At 44.7% G+C, this 22,347-nt stretch overlaps 3 non-coding genes across 3 annotated transcripts; all 3 read left to right on the forward strand.

The window, feature by feature from the left end:
• The first annotated feature begins 5,465 nt into the window (after positions 1 to 5,465).
• On the forward strand, positions 5,466 to 5,539 carry TRNAT-AGU. The gene has a single exon. It is a non-coding gene; the product is annotated as a tRNA-Thr (tRNA).
• A 15,492-nt stretch (positions 5,540 to 21,031) lies between these two features.
• Positions 21,032 to 21,167, forward strand: LOC120987457. Its single transcript, XR_005776056.1, has one exon. It is a non-coding gene; the product is annotated as a U8 small nucleolar RNA (small nucleolar RNA).
• Positions 21,168 to 21,602: 435 nt separating this feature from the next.
• Positions 21,603 to 21,676, forward strand: TRNAI-AAU. The gene has a single exon. It is a non-coding gene; the product is annotated as a tRNA-Ile (tRNA).
• Positions 21,677 to 22,347: the final 671 nt, after the last annotated feature.

The raw sequence follows: 22,347 nt of genomic DNA on the forward strand, positions 1-22,347 counted from the left end.
TTGTTTTTCTTTAAATGTAATCGAATGTGACACCAGATATGAGTTGCGCTGGTGACACTATGCACTTGTAGGGCATGAAACAGACGCGCGTGCCGTTAACTGACTGCTATTATATTACAGTCCAAAAAGTTTTTTTTTTTTTTAAATGCAAGCTACTGTGACACCAGATATGAGTGGTGGCACTGGGCAAGTGGGCACAGTATATTCTGTGAGCCTGACACACACGCTGGCAGGCAACTGCAATTAGATTAAACAGGAAAAAAAAAAAAAAAAGCAGAAAGATGTTCTTACAGCAGAGATCAGATGAGTCCTTCAGGACTGTAGTGGACACTGAATACACTAGCCTAGCTATCGATTTCCCTATTAAATCAGCAGCAGCTGCACTGTCCCTCCTCTCACTAAGAATGCATCTTCCGAATGATTCTAGAATGGAGGCTGTCCAGGAGGGGGGAGGGTCTGGGAGGGAGGGTATGATGCTGATTGGCTGGAATGTGTCTGCTGACTGTGAGGTACAGGGTCAAAGTTTACACAATGATGACGAATAGGGGGGCGGACCGAACATCTCATATGTTCGCATGCCGCGGCGAACGCGAACAAGCTATGTTTGCCGGGAACTATTCGCCGGCGAATAGTTCGGGATATCTCTACATAGGACTGCAGGTAACACTACTACATTATTCAGCACTAGTGTTATCTGTGGTTTTACATTGGACTGCAGGTAACACTACCACAAGGTTAGCTCGCACAGGGCGCCTGAACACCTAAGGCCGGCCCTGGCTGCGCACCCCAGCGCTTTCCCTCAATATGACTGCAGGAGCCCAGGAGCGCGACCGAAAGTCACGTGACTGTCAGAGCTTCCGGTGTGCAGAGCAACGGCTCTCAGCTAGAAGAGAAGGAAGATGGCGTCAGCGGCAGCCAAGCAGATAGCGGCGGAGCAGGTGCCTCATCCCTTGTACATATAGATATATATACTGTATGGAGACCAACCCCACCGCCCGCTCATTTTCCGGGGCTCCGCCTGTCCACAGCCAATGTGGACAAGCTCACGTTCATTAAAATGAACCAGGCATGGATCCCACAGGACTTGTCCGTACCTTGTGCAGAATAGACATGTATACAGGCCTTAACGAGCCATTGTTATACTACAACGCAATTGCTCATTATTGTATTTTTGATATTTTCCACTCTTTTGAGGTGTATCCTAATTAAAAATAAAAATTAAAAATTAAAACCAAAAACCGGTGTTGGCTACCTCGTCCTCCTCCACCGCCGCTTCCACCTACACCGCTACGTCCACCGTCACCTCAACCTCCTACTCCATATGGACCTCCACCTCATATATCAAGATTATTTTTTTAATTTGTATGTATTTTATTTTATGTAAATTCACTAATTTGTTTGTTACATTTTCTGGTGAAATTCACCAATTTTTGGCTGTGATATACCTCTGCTATACCTAGTAGACAGGTAAAAACATTTCACTAATTTGCCTATTACATTTTCATCTGTTCCATTGGTGGGTGACATTAACCCATTTCTGGTGATGAAAAACCCCTGCTCTGCATAGGTGACAGGGACTTAAATTTCTAAAATTCGTCTTTAATTGGCCCTTTCATTCGATTCTTCTGCTTTAATAACTTGTCCCACATTTCCGCTCGATCACATTGCAGCCATTGACCTCCCTTGGATGAGGTCTCCCTTTCTCACGCTCCCTCTCCGGCGTGAAACCCTGATTCGCCGCTAACCATGATCAACATGGTAGGTGCAGAAAAGAACATTGAAAGTTGATAGAGCAGATATCCAATTGGATTGTGAACATCACGGTGACGTGTGACATGGTGGAGCAGTATGTGTGCACACGCCTACATGTACTGAATGGGGTTATAACAGGTTATATTTCCCAATGTTTTGGGGTGTACCCTAATTTAAAAAAATATAAATAAAAAATAAAACCAAAAAGCAGTGTAGGCTACCTCCTCATCCTCCATCGCTGCTTCCACCTACACTGCCACATCCACCGCCTCCTCAACCTGCTACTCCATATGGACCTCATCCTCCAAGGTCTAGATTATTATTTTTAATTTTTACAAATTTTATGTTATTTGAAGTAATTTCCCTATCCACATTTGTTTGCAGAACACTTGCCATGCTCTTAACCACATTTTGCTGCCATTTGCAGCCCTCTAGCCCTTTCCATGACATTTTTACATGCATTTTAGTGCTCAAAAGTTCGAGTCTCCATTGACTTCAATGGGGTTCGGGGTCAAGTTCGGGTCCCGAACGCGAACTTTTTTGTGAAGTTCGGCCGACCCCGTTGAACCCGAACATCCAAGTGTCCGCTCAACTCTAATCATGTCCCATTTGAAGCCCCTCAGATGCACCCTTACAGTAGAAACTCCCAAAATGTGACCCCATTTTGGAAACTACGGGATATTGGTACTATTTGGGGGAAGTGATGAGCGGGAGGTGCCATATTCGATTTCGCGATATTTCGCGAATATTCGATTGAATATTCGTCTTATATTTGTCGAAATCGAATATTCGTCATTATTCTATTTATCGCGAATAATATGCGATTTTCTTTTAACTGTATAACGCAACTTTCCTATTGGTTGGCTATGGCTTTGGCTAACATGTATTTTACGAATATTCGCTATATTGCTATAACTTTGTTTTTTAGAATATTCGTCATATTCTAAAAAACTAAGTTATAGCAATATAGCGAATATTTGTAAAATACAGATATAGACTTTTATTCAGAACTAAAGTTCAGAAGAGACAAAAAAAATTGACTATAAAAAAAATTATTATAGCACTATATTAGCTAAATTACAGTCTATATGTGTATTTTACAAATATTCGCCATATTACTATAACTTAGTTTTTTAGAATATGATGAATATTCTAAAAAACTAATTTATAGCAATATAGCGAATATTCGTAAAATACACATAAACGCCTGTGGGTTAGAATGTACCATTGAATCTGAGTTTTCACGATCTCAGGAAAAACTCAGATCCGATGGTATTTTCTAACCCACAGGCGTTCCCATGGTGACGGGGACGCTTGTCGGGGAGGAGTATGCGAGCAACTGTACGAATGGGAAAAAATAATGCGAATATTCTAAATAACGAATATATTCACTATATTGCTATATATTTGTTTTTTAGAATATTCGTCATTTTTTTTCCATATGAAAACATTATTCCTTCCTGCTTAAGTTGCTTGTGGGCCAATGACTCATTGACCCACAAGAAAGAAGCAGGAAGGAATAATGTTTTTAGATGTTAAAAAATGCCGAATATTCAAAATAGCGAATATATAGCACTATATTCGAAATATTTGCGAATTAGCGAAGTTGCGATATTCGCTATTCGAATATTCGAGCTCAACACTATTTTGGGGTACATATAATTTTTTATCGCTCTATAATGTTTTTTTTTAGGCAAGGTAACCAAAAAATTGCTGTTTTGGCACCGTTTTTATTTTTTGCTTATCATGTGCTAGTTTTTTGATAAAAAGAGTTGATGTTTTTATTGGTACCATTTTTGGGTGCATATGATTTTTTGATCATTCATTATTACACTTTATGGGGCAAGGTGACAAAAAAATTGGTTGTTTTAGCACAGTTTTTATTTTTACAGCGTTCACCTGAGGGGTTAGGTCATATGATATTTTTATAGATCAGGTCGTTACGGATGTGACGCTACCTAATATGTATACTTTTTCTTATTTATTTAAGTTTTGCAGAATAAAAGCATTTTTAAAAAAAGAAAAAAAAAATTTTAGTGTCCTCATATTCTGGGAGCTATAGTTTTTTTTTTGGAGATTGTCTTATGTAGGGGCTAATTTTTTGCAAGATGAAGTGACGGTTTTATTGGTACCATTTTGGGTGCCATATGCCTTTTTGATCGCTTGGTGTTGCACTTTTTGTGATGTAAGGTGACAAAAATTGGTTTTTTTTACACAGTTTTTATTTTTTATGGTGTTTGTCGGACGGGTTGGATTATGTGATATATTTATATAGTTGGTCACTACGGAGGCAGTGATACCTAATATGTCAGTTTTTTCTATTTTTTATTATAAAATCAGTGGAATGGGGCGTTTTTAAAATTTTTTTACTTGAAACTTTATTTTTTATTATTAAAAACACTTTTTTGACTTTTTTAACTTTACTCTGTCCCACTCTGGGACTTTAACTTTTGGGAGGTCTGATCCCCTCTGCTATGCATTACAATACATCTGTATTGTAATGCATTGCCTGTTAGTCTATTACACAGAGTAATACACTAACAGGTTGACCAGGAGACGGGCCTGAGGCTGGATCTCCTCGGCTTCAATAGAAGTCAGGTCCTTATGCCTTAGCAAGGCATCGGGCTGCCTTCTCAACCATCTCTGCGTTGATGGGGACCCGATGGGCTCCTTTACTGACCACAAACCCCTTCTATGCCGTGATCAGCGCTGACCGTGGCATAGAAGGGGTTAATCCGGTGGCATCGGCTTTTATAGCAATGCCGGCGCATTCAGCAGGGGCCCGACTCTCAGTGACTGCCGGTCCTCTGCAGTTATTGGGCGGGCACCTCTCTGGTCACCATTACATAATAGTACGTCAAACTGCGGCAAGTCACTTGCCGCCATGACGTACTATTACGTCATAGGTCAGGAAAAGGTTAATCTTGTGGTCCAACGTTTCTTGAAAAAGTTTACTGTCCCTCTCACAGTTCTGGTAAAGTCAAGAAAGCTGTGCAATCATTTCAGCCATTCCTACGTGGCACGAAATGCTCTCCTGGACTTTCAGCGTCACAGCGGTCTGCCGTTACACCACATGATCGGTGACGTGCCAACTCGCTGCACATACTAGAAAGGCGGACCAAGTTGTCCCATGCCAGTGTCCAAAACATCACCTTCGTTAAAATGACCATCTTGCCACTTTTACTGCCTGCCTGCCTGACTACCATGTTTTTGCCTGCCGACCATCATGTTCCTTATGATGACTGCACCTGCTGCTGTCATCATGCCACGGCCACCATCATGGAACCTCTGCCATCTGCCTGCCAACATGTATAATATAACATCTTCTGTTGTTTTTGCCACCCACCACCACTGCAGCCACCACTCCGTGGTGATGGTCCCCTACTGCCACCACTATTAACACTTTGCATCTGTCTCTACTACTGCTACTATCACCCATAAAAAACTGATCTACTGCCATGCCAGGTTGCTACCGCTGCTACTCATGTTGTAGCCACATACCGCTAATACCTTACCTAGCCTTAATCCACTCAAATTATGCTGCTTATTATACTCCAGAGCTGCACTCACTATTCTGCTGGTGGAGTCACTGTGTACATACATTACATTACTTATCCTGTACTGATCCTGAGTTACATATAAGTGAATGCTGGGTGTAGTAGTCAATCATTGTTAATGAGGAATCTGAAACTGCTTTGTGCTGGTCAGTACCTGGCGCTGTGGCTTAGTTGGTTAAAGCGCCTGTCTAGTAAACAGGAGATCCTGAGTTCGAATCTCAGCAGTGCCTTGTATTTGTTACTTTATACGGTTTTATTAGAATTTGATTTATTACATTTATTGTCCAGAAATCCCAGATCATTTACAGCAGAACACTGATCTCTGCTGGGGAGAGGCAGAAGTGCAGCCGGGGATTCGCTTCTCATCTGTTTTCTACATCATTATAGTGGGCTCCACGTAATACCGCATCTCACCTGCAGTAGTCTCACGGCAACAATAGCTTGTCACCGCAGCATTTTCCGAACCCACCCGGGCTACGCAGCTTTTTTGACATCACCGTGTAGCCCCTGCCTCAAAGAAGGATTGGACAAACCCTTTAAGGTAATGTCTAGGCAGCATTGTTTAAATCACTTTTTTATATTAAAGGGATTGGCCACTATATAAGTACTTTCCACTATATAGTGGGAGGTAGGGTAAAAAAGAGGTTCCTAATATACTTTATTAAAAAAATCCAAATGGTAATGTTTTTATAATGAGGAGGAGCTTTAGAGAAAGCTTTTCCATGGCTTTATTCTAACTGCACATGCGTTGCATTTCCCAATAAGAGCAGCGCATGCCCCTGGCATGCTCCCTACTCCGACTCTGTCTCTACAACCGGCTTATTCCTGTCAGAGTTCGGAGCGGGAAGAAAAGTAAGAGCGCATCGGGGATCAAGCCTAGCAGCTAGTGATGAGCAAGACCAAAGTATTCAGGTGTTCAGCCCGAGCACATTGCTATATTCATGTGCTCAGCCGAGCACCCGAGTATAATTGAAGTCAATGGGAGACAACCAGCCATCTTCTGCTCGGAAGAGAAGAGGATGTCTGGTCCATAACAAAAGGTCAGAAATTAATGGATATCCCACAAAAATGGTTTAGAAACCAAATTACAAGGACAGCTGGATGCATCATAGACTCCTATTAAGTACAACATACCGTATTTTTCGCCCTTTAAGACACACCGGCCTATAAGACGCACCTAGGTTTTTGAGGAGGAAAATAAGAAATACATTTTTTTTTACCAAAAGGTGTGCTTTTGGTGGGTTTTGAATTAATGGTGGTCTGTGCATGACACTATTATGGGGGATCTGTGGATGACGCACTTTTATGGGGGACCTGTGGGTTGCACTGTTATGGGGGATCTCTGAATGGCACTGTTATGGGGGATCTGTGGATGGCACTGTTATGGGGGATCTGTGGATGGCGCTGTTATGGGGGATCTGTAGATGGAACTGTTATGGGGGATATCTGTGGATGACACTGCTATATATCATCCACAGATCCCCCTAATAACAGTGTACCCCAAAATACACCGGCCCTCTGCTCACCAAATTATTTATAAACATGAATCCTCATCCTGTTATTAAGTTTAACTAACGCTGCGCTCTGCCATGTTCCCATGTCCCCTGTATCCCCACAGCACTTACGAACAAACTTCCATAGCAGGCAGAGCGGAGGGCAGCAGTAACGCCACTCACTGACGTCGCGCGCCTGCTCCGCCTGCTTCATTCATAAAGTAGGCGGAGCAGGCGCTCGACGTCAGTGAGTGACGTTACTGCTGCCGTCCGCTCTGCCTGCTATGGAAGTTTGTTCGTAAGTGCTGTGGGGATACAGGGGACATGGGAACATGGCAGAGCGCAGCGTTAGTTAAACTTAATAACAGGATGAGGATTCACGTTTTTAAATACTGCAGTAAACAGCGGGGCCCTGCCCCTAGTTCCAGACTCCAGCCCCTCATCTTTCCCCACTCATACATCGCAGTCTGCGATGTAAAATGGAAGCATTTTCTCCCCACTTTTGGGGGGAAAAAGTGCATCTTATGGGGCAAAAAATACAGTAAAATAGACAGCCACACAAAAGCCAGATATGTGCCCAATCTATCCATGAGACAGATAAGAGCCGGCACACCATACAATAGCAGCCTTATGCACTATAAGGTATTCCAAATGAGCTTTCACCTGACTGAGAACCAGATAGCCTTAAAGTTATTTTGCATCTGTTGGATGGCTTGGGTCGACCTGCACACCTAGATCAATATCATTAAGGCGACAAAAAGTTTTCCGATTGTCCTAACATAATATTCAATAACCTTTCTATACAGTTTTGTCATGTAAAAACTTATTTGCATAAACATGGGCTTATGAGAAAGACATGCAAATGAGCAGAATCTGCCTTGTTTTTCAGCTGTCATAAGACTATGAAAACCAATAGAGGGCGCTATGGAGTTATGAACAGTGTTACTATTGGTTTTACAGTCTTATGACAATCCTAATATTCTTGTCAGAAGACTATCAAAACCAATAGAGGGCGCTGTTCATAACTCAATAGAGCCCTCTATTGGTTTCATAGTGTTCTGACAAGAATATTAGACTGATTCTTCTGTCAAGCTTATTGGTGTAGCCTTTTGCATGGAAAATTAGCGACTAGAATATTCGCGATCTACACTAGGATGATATCTGACACTGGGAAAGCTGGGTAATAACTCAGTGATAAAATATGACACTGGGAAAGCTGGGTAATAACTCGATCTACACTGAGTGCGATTCCGAGCTCTCAAGAATGAGACCTTGTCTCCATCCGCCTAGATTCCATAGATGTCCTATAGGTGCGATTCCCAGCTCTCAAGAATTAGACCCTGTCTCCCTCCACCTAGATTCCATAGATGTCCTATAGGTGCGATTCCCAGCTCTCAAGAATGAGACCATGTCTCCATCCGCCTAGATTCCATAGATATCCTATTGGTGCGAGTCCCAGCTCTCAAGAATGAGGCGCTGTCTCCATCTGCTGATTTGCCATAGATGTCTGACAGCTGCAGGTACCACCTCTGGAGAATAAAGCTCTGTCTCCTTCTGCTGATATGTCATAGATGTCCTATAGGTATGGGTGCCACTTCTTGAGAATAACGACCTGTCTCCTTATGCCGATTTGCCATAGATGTCCTATTGTTGTGGGTCCCACCTCTCGAGAATGACGCCCTGTCTCCTGTTGATTTGCTATAGATGTCCTATAGGGGTGGGTGCCACCTCTTGAGAATGAGGCCCTGTCTCCATTCACTGATTTGCCATAGATGTCCTATAGGGGTGGGTCCCAACTCTTCAGAATGAGGCACTGTCTCCTTCTGCCGATATACCACAGATGTCCTATAGATGCGAGTCCCACCTCTCTAGAATGAGGTCCTGTCTCCTGCTGATTTGCCATAGATGTCCTATAGGGGAGTGTCCCACCTCTCAAAAATGAGGCCCTGTCTCCATCTGCCGATATACCACAGATGTCCTACAGGTGTGGATACCACTTTTGAAGAATGAGGACCTATCTCCTTACGCCAATTTGACATAGATGTCCTATAGGGGTGGGTGCCACCTCTCGAGAATGAGGCCCTGTCTCCATCTGCCGATATACCACAGATGTCATACAGGTGTGGGTGCCACCTCTTGAGAATAAGGACCTGTCTCTTTACGCCGATTTGCCATAGATGTTCTATAGGTGTGGGTCCCACCTCTCGAGAATGATGATACCACACTGGTAATCTCCAACCTGCGGCTCTCCAACTGTTGCAAAAGTACAGCTCCCATCATGATCTGAGAGCTGTATGATGGGAGTAGAAGTTATGCAAAAGCTGGAGAACCCTAACCTGGGGAGCATTAGATGCCTCTGGCAGACCTCTAGGCCATCACAGAAATTGATCTGCACCGCAATTGGGGTTCCAATGGGCTGACAGAGGGTGCCTTCTTCTCTTACACTCCTAAGATCACTATTGAACATGGATCGGGGAAGCCACCCCATACCGACAGTGAAAAGTGATCAGGGTGATAGACAAGGGTACCGCCGCCCCTTAAAGATTTATTGAAAGATCCATGCCTTATTGGAAATGTATTAGGATGTGAAAAGGCATCGCTAAGTGGGGAAGCGGTTAAATATCAATTCCCCAATGTAATTTTATTATGTATGATTCGCCAGCAGAATACAGACTGCCATAAAACAGCCTCACACTCTGCATGTGAATACCTGTGTACCGGTTGTGTAGCATCAGCCGCCCCCCCCCCCATGGGCTGCTACTAAAGGGCCCTTTGGTGGAGAGTTATCAAAATTGGCCAAAGGGATAATCAGAGGACCACCCCCCTCCGAGCCAATCAGGACGTTGCTTTCATTTTTTACGGGCCAATGAGACATGAAAGCAGGAACCTTAATGGTTGCTATGGAGAAATCCAGCGTTCATGCCTTGCCTCTTACAAAAATCACTGACATGACACAGTGACCACCAAATGTGGCATGACTTCACAACGAGCGCTAAGGGCAACGCTGCCCATTGAAATTGACTGAAAAAATTGCAGAACTTTTGTGAAAATCACTAGAGAGCGCCATGACATTTTGCACTAAGGGGCTTATATGGCCACACCTAGCGTCAGCAATAAAACTAATGCCAGATTTAAACTACTGCCCTTCTGAGTTGCAGAGACAGAAGCTGCTCTGCTGCAAGTGCAGCCAGCCAGTAGCGCAGGGGCAACACATGAGGTGCACGGTGGACCAATGAGGGGCCAAATTATAACACACAGTTCATCAGTTTACTCATGGTTAGCAGAAAGCCTCCCTGGGGTGGCAGCACAGTGTTGAGGTGGACAGCACGAAATCCTCCAGGGCACGCTCTGTGGTAAGGAAGCATCAGCCAAGATGGTGGTTGAGGTGCCCTTGATGTTAGGGGTGCATAGGGTGCTTGTTGCGGCTGAGTCCCTTGATGGTTTTTGTCGTGACGCCAGTACCGTTAATGGTGGTACAACCATTAGTAGTAATAATGACAGTGGTAAGATGCAACTCACAACTTTTACTGTTGATGACTTTGGTTGCAGCAGTACAAAATACAGTCTCTTGATGTTATGAGAGGTAATTCTGCAAATCCACTGTTTCTAGGCTTTCTTAGGCTTTGGTTTAAGCTTAGCCGGATATTTTCTATATCAGTGTAATTTGGTGAGGTTGCCGGAGGCTATGGTATCCTTCACCTGAATATCCCAAAGGTCCTGGATGCCTGATTTGTGTCTTTTATCCTTTGGATGTATAAGTCTTTTCTCTTATCCCTTTCTGGACTAAACTTTCATCAGAGCAGAAGTGCTAGATCTGACCTGTCCCCTGTCCTGTCTCACTATGCCTGACCTAGTTATATATAGAACCTAAGTCTTATCCCCATCTAGTGGTGGGATGTATAAATTACACCTAATCTGCCTGGTAACAGGGATTTTGCAGATAAATAGTACAGTCACATAATATAGCATAGTACAATTTTTTGAGTAAAAAGTGCTTTTAGGCAGTGCCCACACACGTGTAGTGGGACGCTGCATACCCCCATGGTAAAATATAAGTCGACCTTGACACATTCTTGACTCGATGTTGTATCTTCCTGTAAGATATAAAAATGGGAAAAGCATGCATGCATAGGAAAATAATGCCATAACTTCCATTCTTGTACTTCTTGTACCTATAAGTAAAATGGGTTAGGCAAGCATATCTCAGGCAACAACTAAATGTGACAAATGGGGTAACACATTTTTTTTTTGAAGACTGATGATGTACCGGAAACCAAAATTGTCCACAATGATGAAGAAAAACAAAAATAAACATCTCAGGAGGCTCACAGGGTATGAGTCCGTTCCCTGGGCACAAATAAATGTCAAAGTGGAATATCACGGAGGTTCAGGTACGTGAAAGTCTATCTCCGGGTGCAGGCTTGAACGTTGCAAAACAGGCTAATAGTCCCTTAAAAAGTCCTTTAAGGAAAATGGAACTTGATAACCGTGGATTAGTCTTTTTCTGGATCTCTGGAACTCCAGATAAGTTAAGGATGTCCTCAACGCTGAATTAACAGAGCTGTAAGTTATCTTCTCGGCTGCTGGAGCAGGAAATCTCCGTAACGGACTGGTGGTTGTCCTCTTGTAATCCTGTCGGATCTACGAAGCGGCTGAGACTCTTCAGACCTTGCTACAGGGGAACTTGATGTTTCCTGAGTTGCAGTAACTTCAGCTTCTGGTTGAAGTGTAGTGGTGCTGGTTTTAGCAGCCACTAAGATGTTGAGCCACAGAGTTAAGAACCATTGCCAAGGATCAGAGGCTAATAATGTTTTTCCCAAGGACTGTATTGGTTCTTCTGAATCAGATGATTTTTCAGGTTCTGGCTCTAAGGATTGAATTTCTTCTGGAACAGCTTCTTCTTGAGAAGTTTCTTCTGGAGTATTTTCTTTAAGACACAATTTTAGGCAATTTCGATGTACTACACAGGATTTGTCCTCTTTGGTAATCTCATACGTATCAGTCTCTGGATTGAGAATAGCAAAGATGGTGTAAAGTTCTCTCTCCCATTTACTATCTAATTTGCTGGTATGATGGTTATTTTTTAACCACACACGATCACCAATTTTGAGAGGTTCTGCCTTGGCAGATTGGTTATAGTCCTTCTGTTGTTTTTCATGGGCATGTCCCATGCGTTGTTGAACAATTTCCTGGGCTTTAATCAAACGTCTTTGGTGCTCAGTCACCCAATCAGTTTTTGGTAGAGGGTTGATTGCATCAGGCACTTGTAAGCCCAAAGTGTGATCAGCAGGTAATGTACCTTGTCGGCCAAACATAAGGTAGTAGGGTGTATACCCAGTAGAACAATGAATAGTGTTGTTGTAGGTATACATCAGCTGAGGCAATAAAGTAGGCCAATCATTTCTTGTAGCAGGTGGGACCGCTCTTAACATCTCAATTAGAGTTTGGTTCATTTTTTCACAAAGTCCATCCCTTGTGGGTGGTATGCTGTGGTCCTGATTTTCTGACAGTTGTGAAAAGTACATAGTTCTTTGAAGAGTTGCGATTCAAAGGCAGATCCCTGATCTGTAAGGATTCTCTCTGGGCATCCATATGGCAACAAGAAATGTTTCCAGAAAGCATCTGCAGTTGTTTTTGCAGTCAAGTCTTTGACAGGCACGGCTACAACCAGGGGCAGACTGAGAACCCTCAGGGCCCCTGGGCAGAATAAATCAAGGGCCCCCTTACAGGCCCCACCCATGTTCTGCTGCAAGCCCCACCCTTGCCCCGCCTCCATGCCCCGCCTCCAGCCACACCCTACACAATCTTTCAAAATACCGGAATGCCGGATCCATCCTTCCGGTTGAACCGTGCGATTTTCACGCATGGCTGCTAGGATGAAAGTCTATTCACTGTATTACTTTCCCTTATAACAACATGGTTATAAGGGAAAATAATAGCATTCTTTAATGCAGAATGCGTAGTAGAAGGTCAATATAATAAGCATTATATACACCCCAATATAATAAACATTGGTGGCGCAGTGCGCCCCCCCAACACCCCAGTATAATAAACATTGGTGGCGCAGTGCGTCCCTCCCAACATAATAAACATTGGTGGCGCAGTGCGCCCCCCCTCCCTAGTATAATAAACATATAAACATTGGTGGCACAGTGCACCCCCCCAACACCCCAGTATAATAAACATTGGTGGCGAAGTGCGTCCCCCCCCAACATAATAAACATTGGTGGCGCAGTGCGCCCCCCCTCCCTAGTATAATAAACATATAAACATTGGTGGCGCAGTGCGCCCTCCCCCCAATACCCCAGTATAATAAACATTGGTGGCGCAGTGCGCCCCCCTCCCTAGTATAATAAATATCTAAACATTGGTGGCCCAGTGCACCCCCCCCAACATCCCAGTATAATAAACATTGGTGGCGCAGTGCGTACCCCCCCAACATAATAAACATTGGTGGCGCAGTGCGCCCCCCCTCCCTAGTATAATAAACATATAAATATTGGTGGCGCAGTGCGCCCCCCCCAACACCCCAGTATAATAAACATTGGTGGCGCAGTGCGCCCCCCTCCCTAGTATAATAAATATATAAACATTGGTGGGCAGTGCCAATGAGGGTTAAAAAAATAAATAAAAATTAACTCACCTCCTCCAATTGATCGTGTAGCAGCCGGTCTCGTTCTTTCTTCAGGAGATGTCAAAGGACCTGTGGTGACATCACTGTGCTCATCACATGATACATCACATGATCCATCACCATGGTAATGGACCATGTGATGGAGCTCAGTGACGTCACCACAGGTCCTGAAGAAAGAACAGGAGACCGGCAGCTGCGCGATCAATTGGAGGAGGTGAGTTAATTTTTATTTATTTTAACCCTCATTGGCACTGCCCACTGCGCCACCAATGTTTATTATACTGGGGGGGGCCGCACTCAATGTTTATTATACTGGGGGGGGGGCACACTGCGCCACCAATGAAGATAACTGAGCTGTTAATACAAATACAGGAGGCGGGAGCCGGAATCAAAGAGCGGCACCCGACCTCTATGACAGGGAGCGGCGATCAGCGGCAGTTAACCCCTCAGGTGCCGCTCCCTGTCATAGAGGTCGGGTGCCGCTATTTGATTCCGGCTCCCGCCTCCTGTATTTGTATTAACAGCTCAGTTATCTTCATTGGTGGCGCAGTGGCCACAGCCCCTCCCTCTGTCCCTCTTCTTATTGGCCGCGGCAGCAGCAGCACAGGGGGAGGGAGAGACTCTTCCACTGCGCTGCTGATAAGAAGTGAACAGGATAGTTCAGCTTCTGTGCCCGCTGCTGTATTTAACTGCAGAGCTGCGGCGCGGCTCTAGTCGCAAATGGCGACAAGACTGGAGCCCTGGGGCATAACATTAACACATAATGTTATTCTGCGGCGGGCCCCCATCCCGGCCGGGCCCTCGGACCATGTCCGAAGTGCTCGACCGGTCAGTCCGCCCCTGGCTACAACAAATTTAGTGTAATGATCAATGATGGTCATAGCATATGTGTAACCTGAGCGACTTGGTTCCAACTTCACATGGTCGATTGCTACTATTTCTAGCGGTGTTCTGCTCATGATGGAATGTAAGGGTGCTTTTTGGTCATGTTTCTCATTTTTTCCAACAGCACAGGTGGAACATTTTCGACACAATTTTTCAATGTCTCCTCTCATCCCAATCCAATAGAATCTTCTAAGGATGGTGGCTTTTATTTTCTGCACGCCAAAGTGTCCTGATTGATCATGGTACATCTCCAGAATGATTCTTGCATCTCGGCGTGGTATTAGGATTTGATATAGATGATCCCATGTAATTGGGTCTAAAGTTCTTCTTAATAGTAGGCCCTTCTGTAGAAAGAGGTGTTTTCTGTGTCTCCATAGTTTTAAAAACTCTAGATCAGCATTCCTCCAACGGATTCTTTCTGGTGTTCTTCTGCTGGTGAGGAAATTTTGCAGTTCACCTAACACTCTGCTTTCATTTTTCAGCTTGATCCATCTTTCTTTGTCCCCATGGGATTTTGGATCCACTTGTTGTTGAAGGTTGAAAACCTTTTTCCCTTTGACAGTGATGATGTCTTGCTGGGCAAAGTTTTTGTAGAAGGAGGGCATCTCTACCTCTTCTTAAACATCTTCTCGTGAAGTAGGGTCTTCTTTGGTTGGCAGACGGGATAATGCATCCGCATTTTCATTTGTTTTTCCTGTTCTGTACTTTACCGTGAAATTGTAGTTAGCAAGGCGTGAGGCCCATCTTTGCTCCAATGCTCCTAACTTGGCGGTGTTAAGATGTGCTAGTGGGTTGTTATCTGTGAAGGCCACGAAGGGTGTTGCGGCAAGGTAATCTTTAAATTTTTCTGTAACAGCCCACACGAGTGTGAGAAATTCCAATTTGAAGGAACTGTAGTTTTGGTCGTTTCTTTCAGTACCTCTAAGAGATCTACAGTCGTGGCCAAAAGTTTTGAGAATGACACAAATATTATTTTTCACAAAGTTTGCTGCTAAACTGCTTTTAGATCTTTGTTTCAGCTGTTTCTGTGATGTAGTGAAATATAATTACACGCACTTCATACATTTCAAAGGCTTTTATCGACAATTACATGACATTTATGCAAAGAGTCAGTATTTGCAGTGTTGGCCCTTTTTTTTCAGGACCTCTTCAATTCGACTGGGCATGCTCTCAATCAACTTCTGGGCCAATTCCTGACTGATAGCAACCCATTCTTTCATAATCACTTCTTGGAGTTTGTCAGAATTAGTGGGTTTTTATTTGTCCACCCGCCTCTTGAGGATTGACCACAAGTTCTCAATGGGATTAAGATCTGGGGAGTTTCCAGGCCATGGACCCAAAATGTCTACGTTTTGGTCCCCGAGCCACTTAGTTATCACTATTGCCTTATGGCACGGTGCTCCATCGTGCTGGAAAATGCATTGTTCTTCACCAAACTGTTGTTGGATTGTTGGAAGAAGTTGCTGTTGGAGGGTGTTTTGGTACCATTCTTTATTCATGGCTGTGTTTTTGGGCAAAATTGTGAGTGAGCCCACTCCCTTGGATGAGAAGCAACCCCACACATGAATGGTCTCAGGATGCTTTACTGTTGGCATGACACAGGACTGATGGTAGCGCTCACCTTTTCTTCTCCGGACAAGCCTTTTTCCAGATGCCACAAACAATCGGAAAGAGGCTTCATCGGAGAATATGACTTTGCCCCAGTCCTCAGCAGTCCATTCACCATACTTTCTGCAGAAGATCAATCTGTCCCTGATGTTTTTTTTGGAGAGAAGTGGCTTCTTTGCTGCCCTTCTTGACATCAGGCCATCTTCCAAAAGTCTTCGCCTCACTGTGCGTGCAGATGCGCTCACACCTGCCTGCTGCCATTCCTGAGCAAGCTCTGCACTGGTGGCACTCCGATCCCGCAGCTGAATCCTCTTTAGGAGACGATCCTGGCTCTTGCTGGACTTTCTTGGACGCCCTGAAGCCTTCTTAACAAGAATTGAACCTCTTTCCTTGAAGTTCTTGATGATCCTATAAATTGTTGATTGAGGTGCAATCTTAGTAGCCACAATATCCTTGCCTGTGAAGCCATTTTTATGCAACGCAATGATGGCTGCACGCGTTTCTTTGCAGGTCACCATGGTTAACAATGGAAGAACAATGATTTCAAGCATCACCCTCCTTTTAACATGTCAAGTCTGCCATTTTAACCCAATCAGCCTGACATAATGATCTCCAGCCTTGTGCTCGTCAACATTCTCACCTGATTTAACAAGACGATTACTGAAATGATCTCAGCAGGTCCTTTAATGACAGCAATGAAATGCAGTGGAAAGGTTTTTTTGGGATTAAGTTAATTTTCATGGCAAAAAAGGACTATGCAATTCATCTGATCACTCTTCATAACATTCTGGAGTATATGCAAATTGCTATTATAAAAACTTAAGCAGCAACTTTTCCAATTTCCAATATTTATGTAATTCTCAAAACGTTTGGCCACGACTGTACTAGCATAGGAAATGACTCTTTCTTTACCTTCTTGTGACAAGACAGCTCCCAGGCCTTTCTTACTTGCATCTGTGTAAAGATGAAATGGCTGTTGGTAATCCGGTAATCTTCTCTGGATCTGGTTTAACACCTTCAGAGCTGACAATATGCCCTAAGTATTTAACTTCTGGCTTCAGTAGATGACACTTAGATGGTTTGACTTTTAGTCCATGCTTAATAAGAACATGAAAAACTTCAGCCATATGTTTCAAATGATCTTTATAAAATTTGGAGTAGATGATGACATCGTCTAAGTACAACAGGACAGTTTCAAAATTTTTGTGGCCCAGACAACGCTCCATTAATCTCTGAAAAGTTCCAGGTGCATTACAAAGTCCAAAAGGCATGCAGTTGAATTCAAATAAGCCCATAGGGGTGGTAAATGCAGTCTTCTTACGATCTTCAGGTGCCATTGGGTACTTGCCAGTATCAACTGGTTAAATTAAGAGTAGAGAAGTAGGCTGAAGATCCTAAAGCTGTCAAGGATTCTTCTATGCGTGGTAAGGGGTAAGCATCTTTGTGAGTAATTTGTTTGATTTTTCTGTAGTCCACACAGAATCTGATGTTGCCGTCTTTTTTTCGGACTAGGACTAGTGGTGCAGCCCATGGACTATGGCTGTCTTTGAGGATATTGGAGTCTTTCATCTCCTGGATCATTTGTTTTACGGATTGGTACATAGTAGGTGGTATAGGCCAATACCTTTCCTTGATCGGTGGGTGTGAACCTGTAGGGATGGGATGTTTTATGATATCCACTTCCCCATAGTCTGTAGAATGTTTACTGAAGGCACAGTGATGCTCCTTCACGACTTGCAGTACTCCTTCCAATTGGTGTTCTGGTGTGGAAACATCTCCCTCATGGTTATTTCCACCAGGGGGTGTTTAGATTTTGGTCCTGTGGGTGTTGTTTCTTGGGATCTGTAGTCACGCTGATGACATCTTGAAAGGTAACCTGGATCAGCTGTGCAATGGGACGGTACTTTGTTAATGTTACACTGTGATCACTCAAGTTTAGGAGACGAATAGGCACTTTACCTTCAGAGACGGTTACTAGGCTTCTTGCGGCTCTAACTAGAGGATAGTCTTCCAAGACCACGGGCTCTACCAAGGCTTGGTAGTCTTGACCTTGAATTCCAACTACAGCTCGGCACCACAAGAGGGTTTTGGTGTTGGGCTTGAGAATCACAGGTTGATTATCTCGGATGCGGACACAGCAAATTTCTCCTTTTTCATTGGCGAATCTCTGTTGTGCACTTAGTACACAGATGGTTTGTTGGATTACCTTCTTAGAAGCAGAAGAGGCAGTAGGCACTGACTGGTGTAAGGCTTCCAGCATTTCAACATAACAGTTCCTGAGGACATTCATTCCTAATACTATTGGAGGGTTATTGTTATTTTCTTTGACTTGTACTACAATAATGCCTTGTTGGGATAGAATAGTTTCTCCTATTTGAATGGTAGGTTCCCAGTAACCCAGTATTGGTACAGGTTTGTCGTTACTGGCTATGAGACTCAGACAGGTTTCTGGGGGCTGGGTAAGCTGATTTTGGTCCCAGTATTTTTCAAATGCAGATTGTTAGATGGTAGTGACTTGGGATCCTGTGTCAACTAGGGCAACAAAAGGAACTCCATTTATTTGAAGTGTCACTTCTGGACGGGATCATATCTTGGCATCCAATAGGGATCTTCTGGACCTATTGATCTACCTCCCGAGGGGTGGTCCTTGACCTCGAGGGTCGCCCGTTTAACTGCCAGCAGGTGGCTTCAGTATGGCCTGGCTTGTGACAGTATGTACAGATAGGCCGCTTGGGGGTACTAGTGCGGTCAGGTGGGCATCTGCCTGAATTTCTGGAATAAGTCTCTTTATAATCGGGAGAGAAGAGCCTTCTGGACACAGGTTTCTCATCCTCCAGCAATAATGTTTTTTCCCATTGTTCCAATTTTTTGTGAACTTTCTCCAGACTTTTTGTCAGGAATTGGACTTGCTCAGTAAGGGCAGCAACTGCGTCAGGAATTGGGGTTTGAGTTGCCTGACTGACGACAGGTAAAGGTTTCACAGGGGTGACCGGCTGTGTGGCTGGCACTACAGCGGATCTAACAGGTTCTGTTGGTGAACCTTTTCCCAGTATACTGATTGCTAATTCTTTAAAGTCTAAGAAAGCAGCACTTGGATGCTGGGGGGCTAGCATTCTTAGTTGGCTCTTTAAATTGTCTGTATTGACACCTTCAATAAATTGCTCTTTCAGGGTTTTGTCCTGATTCTCTGCCTCATGGGGGTCTACTTGGACAACAGCTCTAAGGGCTTCCTGCAAAGATAATGCAAAGTGTCTGAGTGACTCAGCCGATTGCTGTTTCTTGCTGAATAATCTCATCTTGACCTCTGACACAGTCCTGGGTTCAAAGGTGGTGTATAGACGTGTATTGGCCAGGATTTCACCTCTCTGAGAGCAGCTCCTTCCAATTGCGCAAGGAGAATCTCCATCTGCTGTTCTGGGGATACAGGGTACAATCTGAACACAGCAAGCAATTTTTCTTTAAAGTCCCTTAAAGTGTAAATTTCTCCAGAATACCGTGGGAACCAGGGGGCCCCAAAATAATAAGGCATAGTTAAAGGCATTAAACTTGGTGCTGCAGCAGTTGGCATTGCGCCGGGACCGGCTGCGGCTGCCGCGGCGTCTCCCTTTGATGTGGCTACAGGCAGAGGAGGCGGCACAGCGTTTGCATACAGGGCTGACCTCTCGGAAACAACACAGTAAAGGTAGGATGGGCTTGATCAGACAATTTTGCATAAGTGGGCGGCACAATATTTTCCCGCTCTTCAGGGGGTGTCGCTAACTTGTCCACAGTGATGGCGCAGTATTTTTTTTCAAACAAGAGCTCCGGCGGCCATCTTAAGTGCATATAAACAGTCTATTCACTGACAGCAAGCAGTTTTAGTGACACACAAATGTTGGATTTTCTCACTTTTAACACTGTGATTTTTATGCTGGGGTCTAGTATAGCACTTCCATATACTTTCCAAGCAATTTAAACAGTTCTGTAGCCCAAAACAGCGCACAATAAGCAAAAGTCTCTCAATAAAGAAAAGGGGCTTATTCCCATGCGACAGTCTCTCAAATATGGCGCAAGGGTTAATATCCTGTTCGTGACGCCAATAAAAGATATGCAGCCAGCCAGTAGCGCAGGGTCAACACGTGAGGTGCACGGTGGACCGATGAGGGGCCAAATTATAACACACAGTTCATCGGTTTACTCACGGTTAGCAGAAAGCCTCCCTGGGCTGGCAGCACAGTGTTGAGGTGGACCGCACGAAATCCTCCGGGGCACGCTCTGCGGTTGGAAGCATCAGCCAAGATGGTGGTTGAGGTGCCCTTAATGTTAGGGGTGCTTAGGGTGCTTGTTGCGGCTGAGTCCTTTAATGTTTTTTGTCGTGACGCCAGTACCGTTAATGGTGGTACAACCATTAGTAGTAATAATGACAGTGGTAAGATGCAACTCAACAACCACTGACCTGTCCCCTGTCCTGTTTCACTAGGCCTGACCTAGGTATATATAGAACCTAAGTGTTATCCCCATCTAGTGGTGGGATGTATAAATTACACCTAATCTGCCTGGTAACAGGGATTTTGCAGATAAATAGTACAAAGTCACATAATACAGCATAGTACAATTTTTTGAGTAAAAAGTGCTTTTAAGCAGTGCCCAAAAACGTGTAGTGGGACGCTGCACAAGTCCCTATAGAAACGAATGCCCTTTTATAAGATAGCCGAATATACTTCACAGTCGCATAACATCAGGAATCATGCCCTTCTCTAATATGGCGGAAGGACGCTGTGACCTAGGGACGCCCTCTTGTAATATGGCCGAACGGTCAGTGCAGCGACGTAATGCACTTTACTGACGTCAACGCGTAAAGACTATATGCAAATCACAAGTCGCAGTGCATTATGGGCGAAGCGATTGCTGAGCAAAATGAAACGTTTTCAATAGGTCTTTATTTGCCGAGTGAGGAGACAGAGAGTGACGGTTTGTAACGTTGGTGACCGAGGCGTCACGTGACTGCAGCCCGCGCTCATTGTGATGCTATCGTACAGCGGTGAGGGCGAAGCGGTGTCCTCGCCCTGAGGTCGGTGAAGAGCACGGGACGGGCGGTGGCTGCTGGGAGCGGTGTGGGGGTATTGTCAGTGAGGTCAATCCTTACCTGTTCCTCCTCCGGGAGAAACAGACATGATGAATGGAGGAGGCTGAGTGTGTGATTACACCGAACTCCGACACCGCCCTGAACCGACAACTTGGGGCGTGTGACATTCTGAGCCCACACCTGCTGGCGATCATATCAGTGTGTAAAAGAGCAGAGGAAGGGGGTGTTGTCATGGTTACTGTCTCACAGACTGTGGGGTTAGTGTAATAGAAATGTCTCCTGTGAATGGACCTGCTGTGGGGTGTGTGCTTTCCTCCTGGATCATGTGACCAGATAATGGGGATTGTGCTTTCCTCCTGGATCATGTGACCAGATAATGGGGATTGTGCTTTCCTCCTGGATCATGTGACCAGATAATGGGGTGTGTCCTTTCCTCCTGGATCATGTGACCAGATAATGGGGATTGTGCTTTCCTCCTGGATCATGTGACCAGATAGTGGGGTGTGTCCTTTCCTCCTGGATCATGTGACCAGATAATGGGGTGTGTATTTTCCTCCTGGATTATGTGACCAAATAATAAAGAGGGAGATCCCATTAGGCAGACAGCTGGCCGGTTAGCTCAGTTGGTTAGAGCGTGGTGCTAATAACGCCAAGGTCGCGGGTTCGATCCCCGTACGGGCCATTAGTTTTCTGTTTTAAAGGAGTCATCCGGGTTCAGAGCTGAAACCAGAAATGCCCCCATTTTCAGCCCCCCCCCCCCCCCCCCCCCCCTCCCCCCCTGATATGAGCATTGGAGCATTTTATACTCTGACCTGCGCTGTATATATTTTTTACACTCCTAGGCAGAGGCTTCCACCTAGCAATGTTTCCGGCAACGTCACGGCTCTAATGGGCAGGCTTTAGCGCTGCCCTCGCCGTTTTACAAGCTGGCCCATTAGTGGTACTATTACGTCTCACAGTTCTAACAAAGTCAAGAAATCTGTGCAATCATTTCAGCCATTCCTACGTGGCACGAAATGCTCTCCTGGACTTTCAGCGTCACAGCGGTCTGCCGTTACACCACATGATCGGTGACGTGCCAACCCGCTGGACACTGCACATACTAGAAAGGCGGACCAAGTTGTCCCGTGCCAGTGTCCAAAACATCACCTTTGTTAAAATGACCATCTTGCCACTTTTACTGTCTGTCCGCCTGGATACCATGTTTTGCCTGCCGACCATCATGTTCCTTACGATGACTGCACCTGCTGCTGCTGTCATCATGCCACGGCCACCATCATGGAACTTCTGCCATCTGCCTGCCAACATGTATCATATAACATCTTCTGTTGTTTTTGCCACCCACCACCACTG

The sequence above is a fragment of the Bufo bufo genome, chromosome 1, assembly GCF_905171765.1.
Source record: "Bufo bufo chromosome 1, aBufBuf1.1, whole genome shotgun sequence".
Taxonomy (NCBI): domain Eukaryota; kingdom Metazoa; phylum Chordata; class Amphibia; order Anura; family Bufonidae; genus Bufo; species Bufo bufo.